Source organism: Triturus cristatus, chromosome 2_2 (assembly GCF_964204655.1).
Source record: "Triturus cristatus chromosome 2_2, aTriCri1.1, whole genome shotgun sequence".
Lineage (NCBI taxonomy): Eukaryota > Metazoa > Chordata > Amphibia > Caudata > Salamandridae > Triturus > Triturus cristatus.
The window spans coordinates 620,255,698-620,274,647 of record NC_140582.1 but is presented as its reverse complement, the minus strand read 5'-3'; positions in this window follow the sequence as shown (position 1 = coordinate 620,274,647).

The following is an 18,950-nucleotide window of genomic DNA, read 5'->3' as shown; positions in this document are numbered from 1 at the left end:
ATATACACAATAATTTAAACAAATAAACTGCCATTAAAAAAATGGTATATACCAATTTAATTACACATACCCATTTGAATGTTATCCGATGACACCTTTCATGTGTTTCTAAATATGGAGCCTGTGCCACAGACATATATATGTATGTGTGTATGTTTATTTAGACATATCAAATGTAAAACTATTACTAAATTATTTTTTATTTTTCATTATAATTTACCAATTTAAATGTTACTTTAATAAGTAGCATGCATATATATATATATATATATATATATATATATATATATATATATATATAAATATATATATATATATATATATATATATATATATATATATATATATATTACCTACTGGCGATAGCCAGTAGGTAGTTATAGTTAGGACCACGTTTCCATAGGAAAACCTCAACATTCTATTTTGAATAACTTTGGCGCCGGTCGACGAATCCTCGCAAATTTTTCAAAATAGGTGGGGCGCTACGCTCCGCTCCTACCCTGAAAGTCTCGGGGGGATCCGTCAAGCGGGGGCTGAGATAAAAGGGGGGTCCCAAAACGCGTTTTTCCCATGCATTTTTCCATAGGACCTTTAGAACGAGCTACAGCCCGAACGGCTGAACAGAATTACTCAAAATTTGGCAGAGAGGTAGTCCCTAGGTCAAGGAAGTGCCTTTTGTAGGTTTGGTGTAAATCTGTTCAGTAGATTCTGAGAAAATAGCCTTTAAATCAATATATATATCTGAGCCAGCTTACGGTACGCTTACCGTACGCTTACGGTAAGCGTACGGTGGCGTGCGCGAGCGCGATTCTGATTGGCTCTTAGATCTTAGTAAACATTCGAATCGGCCGAAACCAGGAAGCGGCGGCCGCCATTTTGTCTCTCGCACTGAGAGTGATTTTTAAAATATCAAGCCCAAAAACATGTAAAGGGGCTGTTTTGACAACTCCCTCCCACATAGTCATGTTGAGGGAGTCCCCAAACATCCCCCAAGTGCAAAAACGGTTTTATTTTTTTTTCGGCAATTTCGCGGGGTACGCTTACCGTACGCTTACCGTAAGCGTACGGTAAAAAAATAAAAATTAAAAAAACACTATCCACACTTACCCCACCCCCTGTGCTTTTGGTGGCCGAAGGCCACCAAATGTACAGGGCTTATGTTAAGGGCAAAAAACACTATCCACACTTACCCCACCCCCTGTGCTTTTGGTGGCCGAAGGCCACCAAATGTACAGGGCTTATTATAAGGGAAAAAAACTTAGCATTTAAAAAACCGTACTAATTCACTGAAAAAACCATAGGTTTCACACACGTTATAGTTAGGAATTAGCATTTAAAAAACCTTGCAAATTCACTGAAAAAACCATAGGTTTCACACATGTTATAGTTAGCGGAAATTTTACTGATAAAAAACCAGTGAAATTCCCCCGTTATAGTTAGCGCAGGCAACTATAACTCACGCGACTGCAATCTTCTGCTGATGACATATGTGTCTTTATGAAAACAAAATATTTGTAATATATGTATAGCTAAAAATGTATGGAAGAAGACATGGGCAAATAAGTGTCTAAATACAGTATTAGCATCAGCAGAGGATTGCAGTCGCGTGAGTTATAGTTGCCTGCGCTAACTATAACGGGGGAATTTCACTGGTTTTTTATCAGTAAAATTTCCGCTAACTATAACATGTGTGAAACCTATGGTTTTTTCAGTGAATATATATATATATATATATACACAATAATTTAAACAAATAAACTGCCATTAAAAAAATGGTATATACCAATTTAATTACACATACCCATTTGAATGTTATCCGATGACACCTTTCATGTGTTTCTAAATATGGAGCCTGTGTCTATTAGAATTAGTACCATTAAGTGATTTTTATCTGTTTTTATTGTTGTATATATTTCTTATCTTGTACTTTTATGGCCTCCTGCTGAAATGAAGTTTAAGAAAACAATTACTCATAAAAACAAAGCAATATAAAGGAATACATTTTACTAAACATATACTATATATTACAAATGTTTAAATACACAGAAAAATAATAATAATTAATTTTAAACAATATAAACAAAATTACACAATTCTAGGATTATTACATATATAATTTCAATTCCAGTCGTTGCAACAGTAGGGAAAGCATTGGACACAGGAGGGGTAAAATGTACTGTTCCCACTCCAGTCTGTGCAACAGTAGGGAAAGCATTGGACTCAGAAGGGGGAACATTTACTATTCCCACTCCAGTATGTGCAACCGTAGGGAAAGCGTTGGACTCGGGAGAGGTAAACTTCACTATTCCTAATCCAGTATGCGCAACAGTAGGGAAAGCGTTGAACTCAGGGGAGATCAAATTTACTATTCCCATTCCAGTCAGTGCAACAGTAAGGAAAGTGCTGGAGTCAGGGGAGGTAAAATTTACTATTCCAACTCCAGTATGTGCAACAGCAGAGAAAGCATTGGACTTAGGAGGGGTCAAATTGAGTTTTCCCACTCTGTTAGGTGCAACAGTAGGGAAAGTACTTTACTTCAAACACATTCCTTATTTTAATACAAGCATTAATTTCATAAAACTGATAAACTATTAACTTAGAATTAGATATATACATTAAAAAACAATTATATCATTAAATTCCCACAAACTTAGCAACGCACACATAACACATTTCTAAATTAATATTATAATATTCACACAATTTACTCAATTTACATAATTAATTAACAATTAGTTAATGATATATATTGTATAATTAATTGATTACTATATAGCAATATAATAATTACACAATTTACATAATTAACAATTGAGTAATAATGTATCAATAAGTCATAAGTAAATGATTATTATTTAATTAACTTTCCACGCAATACCCCACAAACCCAACATCCGACACCTAAAATATAAATAAAAAAACATAATAATTACACAATTTACATAATGAAATAACAATTAGTGAATTAATAATTTGATCAAAAATTAATCAATTATGAATATTACTAACTTCCCACCCTACACCCTTACAAACCCAACAACCTGCACCTAAAATATACCTTAATATTATTGACATCATTTGCATACTTAATAATCAATTCAATAATTGTTATTAATTTAAAAAACTTATACATTATTTATACTTAATTAACTTTCCATGGTGTACCCCTACAAACCTCATAAACTGCTACATCACAATACATTCATATTTTACAATTAAATTAAAAAATATAATTAACTTCATATTACAAGCCATATTTTAAAAAATTAACAATTACACAAACAATATAAAATATATACAATTAAAATATAATTTAAACATAAAGAAAATTAAATAACGATATTTCTCACCTTAAAAAATCGATATTTTTGTCAACAATATCTTTGCAAGCAATATTTCTGTCACGCTATTAAAAGTTTGTTATTTCTGCAAACCAATATTTTTTATTCAATATTTGGTCTGAATACCTATCACCCCATTAAAACTGTAACAGTGCACTTGAGAATTGCTGCTCAGGTCCCCTTGAGATGCTGCTAGCTTCCTTCGCTTTCCATGAATGTGGAAGGTAAATAGTAGGATGGAGGGTGGTTGAAGTACGACAATCATTCAACGCTGGTCCTCTATGACTGAGATTACAAGAAAGTACTTATATATGACACTTAGGGGCGATTTTGATGTTGGGCGGCAATGCTTCCTCCCGACAGCGTCTCGGTCCTGGGACCGGCCGACCTCTAGTCGGTGGTCTCAACCGCCTCATTAGGATGCGACCGGACACTGTTCGGTCACATTCCTGCATTTCCCTACAAACTGGCCGTAATACATGCTACTATTGGGAAATGAACTGCACCCCGTAGAAGGCACCTCAAGGTGACTGCCACAGGGTGCAGGAATCAACATGGGGGCACCATGGGTGCCTCCTCGGCCTCCAACCAGAAGCTGCAAGCCCAAAAAGGCCCTGCTGTTGGCCCCCAAACACGCTTTCTGACATGGTTGCCATGTCTCACAGGCTGACATGGAAACCATGCTGGAAACCGTGCATCATAATCTCAAGGGCAGAAAAGCCTGCCCTTGAGATTACTGTCTGTCTTCCTACTGGCCAATGGACCCCTGGAGCCCACCAGAAGCCAGAAGGAATGACGGGCAGTTTACTTTCTGAAAGCCGAGATCATAATTAGGCGGTCGGAAAGTAAACCTAGTGGCCCATTACGATGCAGCCCTGAACGCTCCGATCATCAGTCGGAGCCTCTACTGGCCGCATCGTAATCAGCCCCTTAGTAACAACATGTTTCTAAGCACTGTATATTTTGTAGCTACAGGAAATTAGGCAAATGGAGGTAAGGTGATTTGCTAATTATTAAATAGCATGTATAAATTTGGAAACTAGAAATAGGACACAGTTGGTCAAGTTAATCTCTAAACTATACAAGTATCTTTTTCCAGCGAACAACTTACAAAACCATAGACCCATAATGCATTTTTACACTCATGTGAAGGTTTTTCATTGTAAAATAAGAAGGTCATGTGGTTGTGCCAGTGCTACTTTCCCTCCCTATCTACCTCCTCAGTCTTTGCTCTTCATGATGAAGAATGCAGCACGGATAGAAAAAGGAAAAAACAGGGAGATATTAAAACATTCCTTCCCTTTGCGCCTCCGGCGCTAATTTTTGCCACATTCCAGGTTAACTCTGGAAATGCTTCAGATTACAAAGGTGTTGCTTGGTATCACCCACAGCAACACCCATGGAACGCCCCTTTCACTCAGTGTTCTGCATGAAATGGGCACATATTTACATGGGCATGAAAAGCCACCTAAAGTAGCTTTACTTGGCCTTGTAAGTATGCCGCGCACATTGTGCCATGGGAACGTCACTTTTTTGTGCTCATAAATGAGGCCCTGAATTTGTTGGTATCCTTGGCTATATTGTTCATTGGTGGTATATATATGTGCTGTGTAGAAAGTTTTACTTTGAAACATCACTGGCAACAATGAAAAGCAATTTGGTGTTAACATTATATTTTGTGTATTTTAAAGCTGAAATATTACAATGCCACCGAAGCTGTTATAACCAACACGTTCAAATAATACAAACGCAAATCAGCTTAGTGATACAGAAATTGCATCTGAAAATTTCTAATACCAACGACAAACTGCTAACTTTTAAAATGTTATTCCTGGTAAGTTGTATGGACTATTGTCATGTTTGGGAAGATTTGGTTGACTTATGGTAGTCATGTCTGTACCGACACCACATTACTGTGCAACTCCAGATTTTGACTATATACTATTTTGTTGGCTGTCACAGAAGGCAACATTTCCTACCGCAAACCTTTCGTATAACGGGGCTGCATATTACATCTGTTTATTATATTTTTATTGCTGGATTTTTCTTCATAAACTTCAACATGATGCATGCACTGCTTTATATGTTTTGCCTCTGTTTGATTCTGTTATGATTCTACTGGAAAACTCGATTTATGCATGGCAACCCTGAGTATAGGAGGGCACACAATTTACTTAGTGATATTTCCTTGTCATTTTAGTTACAAGTGAATGTAGCAATTACAGTGTCACCCCTTTGCCATCAGCAATTTATTATAGACCACTTAGCACTGCTCAGCTGTGCTTGGCCTTCAAGGAAAAACAGGACTTGAATGATGCTTTTCACTGTGTGCCCGCGCCTCGCAAACTGGTGCAGGCCATGAGTGGTCTCGTAGAACAAGTCTTCATACAGATGCGTTGCAAACGTGATTGCTATAGGATCATAATTTATACAAAACAAAGCAAAACATACCTGTGTTAAACGTCTTCACATTCATGGTAGCCAAATTCCAAAATAGCGTTGTCTGCATCAATGCCTACATTACCACATGTATGTAAGCACGCAAAGCCACCCGTGGCATGGTGAAGGGCCAGGCGGCAATATGAACCTAAATTACCTGTACGAGTAACAAGGTGAAAATCAGATATCTTTGCACATAGCATGCAAAATTAACCTTTTCGTGAATTTGGTTAATTATTCCACAAGATCATATTTCATAAAGGAGGCATCTAAAAGGACACTAAAAGTCCTGATTCCATCCATATTTGAGTATGGGAAGTTGAGTAAGGCGCATTGAAAACATCGATCCATAGTCTCAATATACATGACCTATACAATAAAGAGAATATCTATTTATCATGAGTAGGGACTGTACTTTGAGTAACGAATGATAACTATGCAGACATTTCTGTTTAATTCGCAATATTATCTATACACAGGCTTTCTAAGAAAGGTAAAAATGTGCTTTCTACTGACTTTAAAGAACATTAAGTTTTTAAAACATTAAAATTGGAATCACTCCTTGTAGTTTAGATGTTTTCCGTAAGAAACTGGTTTATTGGTTGGAGGGGTGGGGTGTGGAAGCCCCACTCAGGCAACAACCACACTCCTTGTCAGGGCAAAGCAGTCAGGTTAATTTAGATGCGAAGTGTAAACTATGGGGGTCATTACGATGGCAGACGGACCTGAGTACATTCACCATCTTGGTGAGGATCGGGACTGCCTGCCATGCATGCAGCGATCCCGCACACGCAATTAGGATGCGACTGCCACCATCGCAGTCGCATTTTGCAATTTAACATTTCGGTGGGTGCTGCTGAAGGCAGCACCCACCGCGATGTTAAAAATGCATGTCCTGCATTTCACTGCACTACCTGGCAGGCACTACACGGTGTAGTGAAATGTAGGGGGGTACCATGGGAACCCCCCAGTGCACAAATATCACCTCCAAACACAAAGGGGGCCACAAGGGGCCCCAAAACCAATCCCTTCCAGCCTTTCAATGGCGATTTACCCGCCACGGAAAGGCTGGCTGAAGCCAGCGTCCTAATTTGGCAGACGGTGAATGCTAGGCACCACTACCATTTTAAGGATGCAGACCACTCCGCCAGGCAAACGGCGGTTCCATGGCGGATGGTCTTTGCATCTGCCACGGTTGCAGTCTGGATCCCCCCACCATCTTAATGTGGCGGGGAGAATCGCGTTCGGTGGCGGGCCTTCCGCCATCATAATGACCCCCTATGTATGTAGCACACAAACAGTATTAAAGTGAAAACACAACGCAAGAAAAAATCTCAAGCCAATTTAGATAAATAGAGTACATTTTACAAACTAAAATGAGACCAAACTAACAAAATCCAAAAAGATGGACCGGAGATTTGCATTACAAAGTTTTAGGTGAGAACAGCGCCTAAAAGCACCAAGCTACACTTGCGGTCATCTGGTAATGCTAGACCAGGAGAAAGTCACAAGCTCAGGCCAATCACGATGGGGCACATGCCAGATACAGGGACCATTAGCCCCACTGAAAAAGTTACCTTTTCAAGTTTGGCGTGAAGAGTCCAGTGGAGAAGGGTGCTAGGAGCAGAGTGACTGTCACAAATCGTCATCGCTGTAGCACAAGGGGCAGGCCTAGGGTCGTGGATGGTTTTTGCTGTAGTATGAAGATCTAGTCAGGCATTGTGGATGGTTTTTGCTGGAGGTTAGCGTTGGTGGTCACCACAAGCTATTGTTTTTGTAGCCGGTCGTCGCTTGTGCACAAAGAATCAGGTTCACTGGAGCTTCACTTTGCGGCCATCATGGACAGCAAAATCTAGGTGGGAAGAAGCACAAAACTTCAGGATTTCTCCTTTTCTTTTAGAAGAGTTCACTCTGATGCCAGCCAAGAGTCCAGGACTTGGGCAGGCACCTCTTGAGGATCGGGGACTCACTCTAGCAGATGTCAGCTGGGTTCAGGTATGTCCAGTTACAGGTCCAGTTGACAGGTCTGCTGGGCGGTTGCAGAGAGGCCTCCGGAGCTTGTTGTGTCCCTTTAGCTCAGAACAAGAGGTCAACCAATGGACCCTTGGAGTCACTTTGGTAGCGTGGGATGAAGGGAACAGGTCCAGTCTTCCTTCTCAGAGATCAGGGCAGGCGTCAAATTGCAGGGCAGTCCTCTGGGGGACATTTCAGATCTCAAGTAGCAGGGCAGTCCTCAGGGGAAAAATGCAAACCTCAAGCTTCTGAGCAGTCATCTGGGGAGCAAAGCAGTCATCTTGGGGACAAGGAAGGCCTCAAGTAGGAAGACAGTCCTTCTTGTAGTGTCCGCAGGAACAGGATTTTACTGAAGAGTGTCTTATACCTGTTGCCAGACTTTAAAGAGGGGTGATTTCCATCTCACTGTCTGGAAAGAATGCACAAAGTCCAACAGCAGAGCCCTTCCCAGTCATGTGACCCAGGACACAGGCAGAAACCACAAATGAATACGATATGAACATTTCAACTTCCTACAAGTAGTCTTCCTACAAGTAGTCTTATACATTCAATGACATATATGAAACTTCCAAATAAGGACAGTGCCAAACACCTTTGATGGAAGAAAAAGGTGAAATGTATTTGGATTATTTAAGTATTGAACTGAATTTCACAAAAACATTACAATAACAAAGAAACACAGCAATGTGCCCCCAGTGTCAAAGTCCGAATTTCAGAATCACCAGGATCACAGACAACTAGTAAAGTAAACAAAATGTCCTACAATAAAATAAAACAGACATGTTTCCTGTTTGTCTTCTACAAACCATGTTGGCAACGTTTCAACCCTTAGCTAGGATATTAGGGTTTCATCAGGACTAAGAAGATGAGGGGATAGCCTAAACAGAAAATTAGGAAAAAGAAAATGAGAAATATGCTCTGAAGTTGTGGCCTCCTTTTTACAATGCTATAGTGTCATGTGGTACCTAGAAGGTGCTCAAAGCATACAAGTAATCAAGCTATTGGGCAGTGGGCAGATTGGTAAGCATGCACACCTTGGTGAAAAGATAAATAATAATAAGTAACTCAGAGATAATTTTTCACCCATACCTGCAGTATAGGTAAACAATAAACTTTATTAGAAATTACCAACAATCAATATAAAGAATTGCTTAAAGGTCCCTTAGTAGTTGGACTTAACCCTGAGTAAGTGAGCCTACAAAATGCAAATCACTTGTTCATTATTAGACAAATAGGCAAAGGTATTGCGCACTATATAAAGTCATGATCAGAAACAGAAGCTTAATAGAAGAGGCGCTAGGGAGAGAATCCTCCTATGATGTGTATGAGTGCGTAGCTCACCATCACCATTTTGAGCAGGCACATGCTAATAGTGTGCTAATAGTGTGCTTTCAGGGATAGCATGAAAGCTAGGCTAGGAATGCAATGGGTTCCAGAACTCTTTGTGGGCAAAATTAAAACAGATGGACAAAAGAAATTAAAGAGGAGTTAATACTCATTTGATGAAAAGCACAAAATATGCATAAATATTCATGGACCTGATTTTGTCATTTGACTAATGCTGAAAACTCTATCGAAAGTAGGAGAAACGCTCTCTTAGTAAGCAATAGTACATGGGTAAACAGAAACCTGGTCACAAAAGTGTATCCTGTTTAAAGAAGGGTATACAAGAGCAATTAGTATAGGCATACAAAAAAGACCCTTATACAATATCATATAACATAAGTGAAGAACAAGATATCTGATGGCTAAACAAGTACGACAAGCAATTATATGGCAAAGTAAGACAACCTTAGGCTCATATTGCAAGCTTTAATTTGGGTGAGGAGGGAACAACGTTGAGGATATAGCTGTTGAATAAAAAATACAATGCCATTATAATTCCTGAAGGTGGGAGACAAAGTTCCTCCACTTTTCCATAGATTTCAGTCCTTCCTTGGTAGAGCAACACATTTTGATCCATTTGCATTCAAGTGTCTGTAAGATGACGCAAGGGCACTTCACTACTTCCAACATCAATGGACCTGTAGTTATACTGCATTGGATCCTGCTTCGGTGTTGCACAATCCAGACCTTCATTTGCTGAGGTCTCTGTCCAGTGTGAATTAAGTGAAAAGGACACAATATGCAGTAGATCACATTAGCAGAGCTACAATTGGAAAACGCCTTCAAAATTATGTTGATATATTTTTGTTCAAACACTTTATTGTTAAAGGAATACCTACAGACAAATCATTACCGGCACTTATTTTGACCCCTTAAAGACAGGCTGCCCCACATTTTGTCCAAAGTATTAATCTTTGATTCTATTGGGCCTGCCGATTAATCCAAATGGTCCCTAATGTTTCAGTCTCTTTTAAAGGTGAACAAGCGAGGGTGAGAAAAGAAGTATGCAGTTCCTGTGGGGGGAGAAGAGGAGGAGGCTGGGTAGGTCAACTCCCTTATCCTGAGGCGGAGACAGGGTGTCTCCCAATTTGGGAAGTGGGGCCTTCACACACCTGGTTGGGTGTCATGCTTCATCACAGTTTCAACAAACAGTGGCAGCCCTATTACCCGAACCTGGGGCAAAGTAAAGACTAGGTGGCAGATCTACAAGAAAGTGCTGCAGCGTGGATTCTCAAGCCGTTTGGCTGCACCACACTGCGGCACTTTCAGAGCACAGGAAAGCGACATATTAAAAGAATGTGTTGCATTCCTGTGCTCTCCCTTGCGCTGGCACACAAACAGCTGCCAAGCGCCGGTGCAGACACCCTTGCACCGTGGTGCAAGGATGCCTGCGCCATGGGGAGATTGTTTTTGTGCAGGAAGGGGCACCTTCCTGAACAAAAACAATCACTAAAGGCTTTTTCCTCTTTCAAAGCGTGCTGTAGAATGCAGCACGTATTGAAAGAGGACAAAACGAGGAGAAATAAATATTTCTCCTCGTTGCGCCTCGCTACACCACCTCTAGGGTGGTGTAGCATTCACACGCATCTCCAGATTTTCGATTTCTCGTAAATCTGGAGATGTGTCTTGTTCCATGGGTGTTGCGTGGGAACACCCACAGCAACACCCATGGAACGCCCCTTCAACGCAAAGTGCTGCGTGTGAAGTGGCCGTATTTACAAGGAGGGGAACTGTCACGCAGGGTGGCTTTTCCTGTTCTTGTAAATATGGAGGAGCCCCCTGCACCTTCAGTACGTCACGAAAAGTGACACATTGGTGGCGCAGGGGGCTTGTAAATCTGCCCCTAGAATCCTAACTAGGGTTCAAGTACTGCATTACACAATACACAAACTTAACAATTCAAACAAGAAAAATGATTACTACATCACATGAAAGACGATACCCTTACACAATAACACAAATATATACAAAATTGAATAAGATAATAATAAAAAGTCACAAAACATGAATGTGTCCATGTGTAACAAAACTAGTTCTCATCTAAAGCACTCTTATTCCTGATATCTTTGGGTCTACTTTAACCCCGGGCAGAGATCTCCGCTCCACCCGCGGAGTGTGCGGAGATTTGCCTTCTCCGTGTTCCTCGAAGAACGCGGAGAAGGCAGATCTCTGCATGCTCCGCAGCGGACCAGAGTTGGCCAGCCAGCAAGAAATGCGCATGTGCGAATGCGCAGTTGTCACCAGGATTACTGATACAGCAAGGAAGATGAGGACTGCTGCCCGGGGATGCCGCAGTACAGAGGTAAGTGGTTTTAAATCTATTTTTAATTAATGTTTACTTACTTGTTATAGTGAGGGGTGGAGGCGGGTGGCGTGGCGGAGTTCTAGTTTGTTTGAGCTCCGTGGACCTCCGCGTAGCCCCACTATGCCCATTATGCCCTGGGTTAGTCGACTTCACGCTATATAAAACAAAAAAAAACATAGATATATATATATATATATATATTATCTACTGGCGGTCGCCAGTAGATAGTTATAGTTAGGACCGAGTTCCCATAGGAAATCTGAAAATTCTATTTTGAATAACTTTGGCGCCGGTTGACTTATCTTCGTGAAATTTTCAAAACTGATGGGGCGCTCCGCTCAGCTCCTACCCTGAAAGTCTCGGGGTGATTCGTCAAGCGGGGGCTGAGAAAAAAGGGGGGTCCCAAAACGCGTTTTCCCCATGCATTTTCCCATAGGACCTTTAGTCGAAGGTACAGCCCGAACGGCTAAACAGAATTACTTGAAATTTGGCAAAGAGGTAGTCCTCAGGTCAGGCATGTGCCTTTTGCTTAAATGGTGTAAATCCCGTTCAGTAGTTCCTGAGAAAATCAAAAGTAAAATCACATATATATAGCTGGGCGGAGCCTAACCACACATCTCATCGTGAGATCTGATTGGCTGTCAGCACTTCATCCAAGAAGTGTTGGCAGCCATCTTGGGACCAATATACATGATAGCACCTCATTAAAAAGCATTGCAGTTAATAGAAGGTTTTAAGACTTTAGTTACATTATAAATCATTTGTTGATGGTACCATACTCATTTTAGGAATTGTGGTTGTTCTAAGGTGATTTTACCATGTGAAAAAGCCTTCTGCTGTGATATCATGAATCATGTTTGAGAGAAAACTATTTTCTCATGCTTTTCCCACAGAGGATTGGAAGGTGATCTATAAGCTAACTGAGAGCATATTTTCTGTAAATTCACATTATCTTTCTCAGTCATGTGAGAATGAAGTCTGACATTCTCAGTAAAACATGTACATCCAACAAGGACAGAGACTGTCAGTTGATTCCTTTGTGTTCTACTGCAGCTTCCCAGAGTGTTCTAAAGAACAACTAGAGCGCTAACAGTCCTACTTATGACAAACGTATGGCACACCTGAAGCCATCTTGGTTGGAATAAAGTGGTAATTCTTAAAACATTTAATTTAAAAAGGAACAAAATGAGGGGGTTCATTTTGCCATAGAAAGTATGATTAGTGCTGCAGAAAGAAAAATTAAGGCACATTTTGAGTGACTTCTCAAATCCTCTTCTATTTCATTAAAAAAATTCTGACATGCAGACTGAAACATGCACTTTCAATACCAGCAGCAGACTTCCCTGGTGAACAGTAGCTTTACTACAGTGATCTAATAAACAACTAGAGTGCTAACATTCTGAATTAATGGCAAATTTGTGACACATCTGAATGCCTTCTTGATGGAATCAAAGTAAAAAACTTAAAGTATTTCCTACTGCGTTGTAAGTGCATGCGTTGTAAAAGTGTGCGTTGTAACGACATACATCCGTTCTAACGAACAACTAGAGCGCTAACAGTCTTACTTACGACAAAAGTATGGCACACCTGAAGCCATCTTGATTGGAATAACGTGGTAACACTTAAAACATTTAATGTACAAAGGAAAAAAATGAGGGGGTTCATTTTGCCATAGAAATTATGATTAGTTCTGCAGAAAGAAAAATTAGGGCACATTTTGACTTCTCAAATCCTCTTCTATTTCATAAACAAATTCTGACATGCAGACTGAAACATGCACTTTGAATACCAGCAGCAGACTTCCCTGGTGAGCAGTAGTTTTACTACAGTGATCTAATGAGCAACTAGAGTGCTAACATTCAGAATTTATGGCAAATGTGTGACACATCTGAATGCCTTCTTGATGGAACCAAAATAAAAAACTGAAAGTATTCCCACTGAGGAGACTGCAGTAAATGAGGAAATTAGGAAACTTCATAACAAATAAATCTCCCAAGATGGCCACCAGAGACAAAAGAGCCCAAATGTAGCCCAAATATCACCCAGATGTAGCCCAAGTATAGCCTAATGACAGAATGTCCCAGAGTGTTCTTAAGAACAACTAGAGCGCTTACTGTCTTACTTATGACAAAAGTATGGCACACCTGAAGCCATCTTGATTGGAATAAACTGGTAACACTTAAAACATTTAATTTAAAAAGGGACACAATGAGGGGGTTCATTATGCCATAGAAATTATGATTAGTGCTGAAGAAAGAAAAATTAGGGCACATTTTGAGTGACTTCTCAAATACTCTTCTATTTCATTAAAACATTCTGATATGCAGACTGAAACATGCACTTTTAATACCAGCAGCTGACTTCCGTGGTGAGCAGTAGCTTTACTACAGTGATCTAATGAGCAACTAGAGTGCTAACATTCAGAATTCATGGCACATGTGTGACATATCTGAATACCTTCTTGATGGAATCAAAGTAAAAAACTGAAAGCATTTCCTACTGAGGAGACTGCAGTAAATGAGGAAATTAGGAAACTTCATAACAAATAAATCTCCCAAGATGGCCACCAGACACAAAAGAGCCTAAATGCAGCACAAATATGTAGCCCACATGTAGCCCAATGACAGAAGTGTGCAAAACACTTATTTTTTGTGTATTTGCAGTTTTATATAGTGCAGACTTGTCAGGTATTGGAATGCTTTACATGAGCATTGGTTACATCACACAAGATCAAATTCATTTTGGTTGTAGACATGGGGAGATTAAGTGATTTGACCACAATCACAGAATGTTGAGCTGAAGCAGAAACTCCAACCTGGTTCCCCAGTTGCAAAGTCTGCAGCTCTGGAAGTAACACCACATCCTCTCGCCAAGGTGCAACATTTAATCAAGTGGTCAACTGGATACAAAAACATAAAGATTACAAATAATTTAAAAGTTCTTTGTCGCTATTTGAAAACTCAGAAAATATGTCCTCATTTTAGTTTTTTAGAGCACTAACCATAATTTTGATGCAAATAAGACCCTCATATATGTAATTTCGAAAGGAAATACTCTAGGTATTACAGTTTTGATTACATCAAGATGACGTCAGGCGTTCCACACTTTTGTAATAAATATAGAATGTTAGCGATCTAGTTGTTCATTGGGATACTATTGAGAGGCAGAGGCCAGGGGCACGGACTCTGAAAATTGAAGGCAAGTAGGAGAGAGTGCAGAGGCAACAATTTGACCACACTGGGCAGGCAGGAAGGGCAGTGGCAGCACAACAGACGATGGAGGGCAGTGGAAAGGGGGGCAGGGGCAACACACCAACAATACAGGACTGGCAAGAGAGGCTGTGGCAATATAATAGACCATTGTGGGCAGAAGGAAGAGGCAGTGGTAGTACAACCATACATGCCAACAGACCCGTTTCAGCCAGGAAACGTCCAATGTTTTTAAGCTCAAATGGGCTTTATTTGATCTGTCTCCTGTCTACAATCTCCTCTTTTTCAATGTAACTCAAAGGGGAAAATCAATACCCCAGTTTTTTTTCAAAATCTCCCTCTTACCAAGTTCAAAGTGTTCGCAAGTATGGTACATTGGATCATGGAAGGAAATGGGATAGGGACATGGACTCGGATAAGAGAGGACAGGAGGGACATGGAGAGGTGCACCAAACTGACCCTACAGGGCAGGCATCAGGGTTTGCAGCAGCACAATACACCACACAGCGCATGCGGGACGGGAGTGCAGCACAACAATCCATAGAAAGCAAGAGGGAGGGGACAGGACCATGCACATGTACAACAGAGAACAGATGGGAAAGAGGCAATGGTAGCTAGCTGACCATAATGGACAGACAGGAGAGAACGCTGCAGCATAACAGACCATAAAGGGCAGGAGGGACGGATCAGGGGCATTACAATGGAACAGACAAGCCAGGAGGGAGGGAGTAGGGGTCTGCATATGTAAACAGAGGGCTGGGGGCAAGGGGACAGGGCAGGAGCAGCAAGATAGCCATGGAGGTCAGGCAGGATGGGCACTAGAAGCAAGACACACCATGAAGAGCAACAGTGAGACTGTGATGGCATACACACAGACCATGGAGGGAAGGTGGGAGGGGGTCAGGGGCAGCTAACTGACCACACAGGGAAGGTGGGAGGGGCCATGGCAGCACAGAAGACCATGCATGGCAAGTGGGAGGGTTAGTGGCAGCACAATGGCTATGATGGGCAAGAAGGAGGGTGCAGGGGCATGCACAAAGGACGATGGAGGATAGAAGGGAGGGTCAGGACCTGTGCACAGACAAGAAAGTTCAGGGGAAGGGGCCTCACAACAGACCACATGGGGCAGGCAGGAGGAGCAGTTGCAGCACAACAGACCAGGGAGGGCAGAAGGGTGTGGCAGTACAATGGACCATGTAGGACAGGAGGAAGAGGATAGGGGCATGGCATGTGGACAGGCAGAGTGGAGGTGGCAGGGACAGGTTACAGTCATCTGACAATGCTAGGCAGGTGGGAGGGGAGTGGCAGCTCAACAGAACACTCAGAGTAGATAGGAGTGGCAGGTCCATAAGACATGGTGGGCAAAAGGATGGAGCAGGGGCATGCACAAAGACATCGGAGGGCAGGGGGAAGGAAAATAGGGGCAGCAACAGAGTTTAAGCAGGAGGTCAATGATGGGGCATAGAATTGGGCAATGGAGGGCAGGAGGAGTGGACTGGTACATCATACTAAATTGAGGGCAGTGGCAGCACATCAGACCATGCATGGCAGGAGGGAGGAGGCTAGTCCATGGATTCACACAACAGAGGATAGGGAGGAGGGGGATGGGGCAGCAAGCTAACTGTTCAGAGAAGGCGGGTATTAGGAACTTTATTGTTTTTAAAACATTGTTTCTGTGCGAACTACTTAAAATATGAACAAGTATGCAGCATAATCTCACTTTTATTCAGGAAGAAGAGGACGTTTGTGACTGTGACTCCGGGCTCAATTGGCAGAAACACCCCCTGACCCTCCACCCCCTATCGCAAAATGTAATGCCCGTGAAAAGGGTAGGTGAACACAGTGTTATATAGAACATAGTCCTGAGAGCACGATTGAAAATGAAAACAAGATATAGTGTATGGTATAAGCTATGCACCAAAAAGTGTGATATAAGATGATCCGGGCGTGAAATATAATATGCAATACATTGTTCGCAATGACAGATTCATTGGAGAGCACGAGATAGCACAGGCACTAGCGCGTGCTATGCGATATGCGCCTTGGAGTGTAATATGCACAGGGCAGTGTTGTGTAACCTAACTAGTCTCTAAAGTTGTAATATAAAATATGTGCTGGGGAGTGTAACGTTGCATATGCACTGTGACAAAGATATGGATCCCAGATTGTAATATGTATGGCATAGCACTGTGCGTTATAACATAGGCACCGAGGAAGGCACGTTAGGTGGGGCAATATAACCTGTGCGAAGACAAGTGTGGCATGACATATTCACGGGGTGGTGTTACAGTGCACATGGGCTAGAGAGTGTCATAGCATACGCACTAGCTAGTGGAATACAACACAGAGGTGTGTGGCACTCGGCAGGCAATGGTGGGTGTAACACAGCATTGAGCTCTGTCAGGAGCGCGCTGTGACTCTCAAGTGATGTTCGTCCCCTTTCCAGAGAGTAAAATAAAAAGTATTACACATCCGGCAGTGGATGTGTGTTTTATTAACCGTGAGGGGGGTTTCTTGCATAGTTTTGGTCAAATTTTTGTCGAATCCCCTTTGAATGGCTTGGTGTGCATGTGTATTAAATGTGCCCGTCAATAGCTACCCATGTTTGTATAAATAAACGACAAGGGTGTCTACCGGGATTAGGCACGGTAGGGCATCAGACATGTCAGAGCTTCACTAGTGGTGTAAATATATTCCATGTGGATTCATTGCATGCATAGTCGCCTTTTAATGAATATCACGCAAATCGTCATGGTGATAGGTACGTACGGTTTGTCCAGCATGTCCTAGGTGTGTCTATAAATATATATTTTTTAAAAATAATAAAAAACAGTGGCCGGCCCTGGGGATTGGGGTCAAAAAAATATAATTAGGAGACAGGCCCTGGGGGATGGGGTCATCAGGGCCAATAAATTAGAATAAGAAGGGGAACCACACAGCCCCCTTCTTAAAAAATTAAAATAAATAAAAGACTGGCATCGTGCCGGAGGCCATGCCCCCTCCGTGCAGCACTCTGCAAACGCGCCCCCAACAGGCATCTCCAGTATGCGCCAGGGAGCTGCGCTGCAGACAGGTGTTCTGAGGCCAAGCCCCTTTTTACACCTCTCTGCAACGCAGCTCTGTGGCGCTTACTGGAGGTACCTAGTGGTCTAGTTTGACCCTAGGGACCCTTAGGATTCAAGGGGACTTAATCTCTCAACTTAGAACAGCCACAGGGTGCGTTTACACAGTAGTGAAGGGAGGGGACGGGGCCTGAGGTGACGTGTGCAAACACGCACTATGGCACGTTTTAAATTGGGGATATAATTTCCCTTCAATACTGAGGGCCCCTGGGGGCTAACTAGCCCACCAAGTGCTTTCAGTAAGCGCCACTGAGCTGCATTGCAGAGAGGTGGTCCAGGCCGTGCCACTTTTTACACCTCTCTGCAACGCAGCTCTGTGGCACTTACTGGAGGTACCTAGTGGGCTAGTTGGACCCTAGGGACGCTCAGGATTCAAATGAACTTAATCTCCCAGCTAAAAACGGACACAGGGCGTGTTTACACAGTGGTGAAGGGAGGGGACGGGGCCTGAGTTAACGTGTGCAAAAACGCCCTGTGGCCTGTTTTAAGAGGTAGTTTTAATCCCCATGCCCTATTATATACTAGGGGCTTACAGAGGAGGTCATGTTAATCACAGGGGGACCCCAACGCATAATGTTCCCTAGTGTATGTAGGTGTTTTCACTGTATCCTAAGTGTCTTTTAACATAGCATTGGCTCTAGGACTGGTTAGTCAGACTCAGTTACCTCCAGTATCCATCTGAAAAAGTTGAGGGTACAGGATGATTTTGCAACAAGGCTTCTTTCTGCTCTTCTTTTTGTTCTTTCTGCACGTTATCCTTCTTCCTGCACTTATCTTTGCATTTGAGGACTTCTGTTGCTTCTTTCTGCACTTCTTTTGTTTCTTTCCGTGCATTTTTTCTTCTTTCTTCACATGTCCTATCTCTGTAGGCATAGTTAGAAATTAGCATTTAAAAAACCTTTGAAATTCACAGAAAAAAACATAGGTTTCAGGCACGTTATAGTTAGAAATTAGCATTTAAAAAACCTCAGAAATTCACTTGAGATGTCATCAGTGATGTCATGAGTGATGTCACTGACCATGTCATGAGTGATGTAATATGTGACGTCATCAGCAGTGCATTGCGGGCGCGTGAGTTATAGTTAGCTGAACTAACTATAACGGGGGAATTTCAATGGTTTTGTACAAGTGAAAA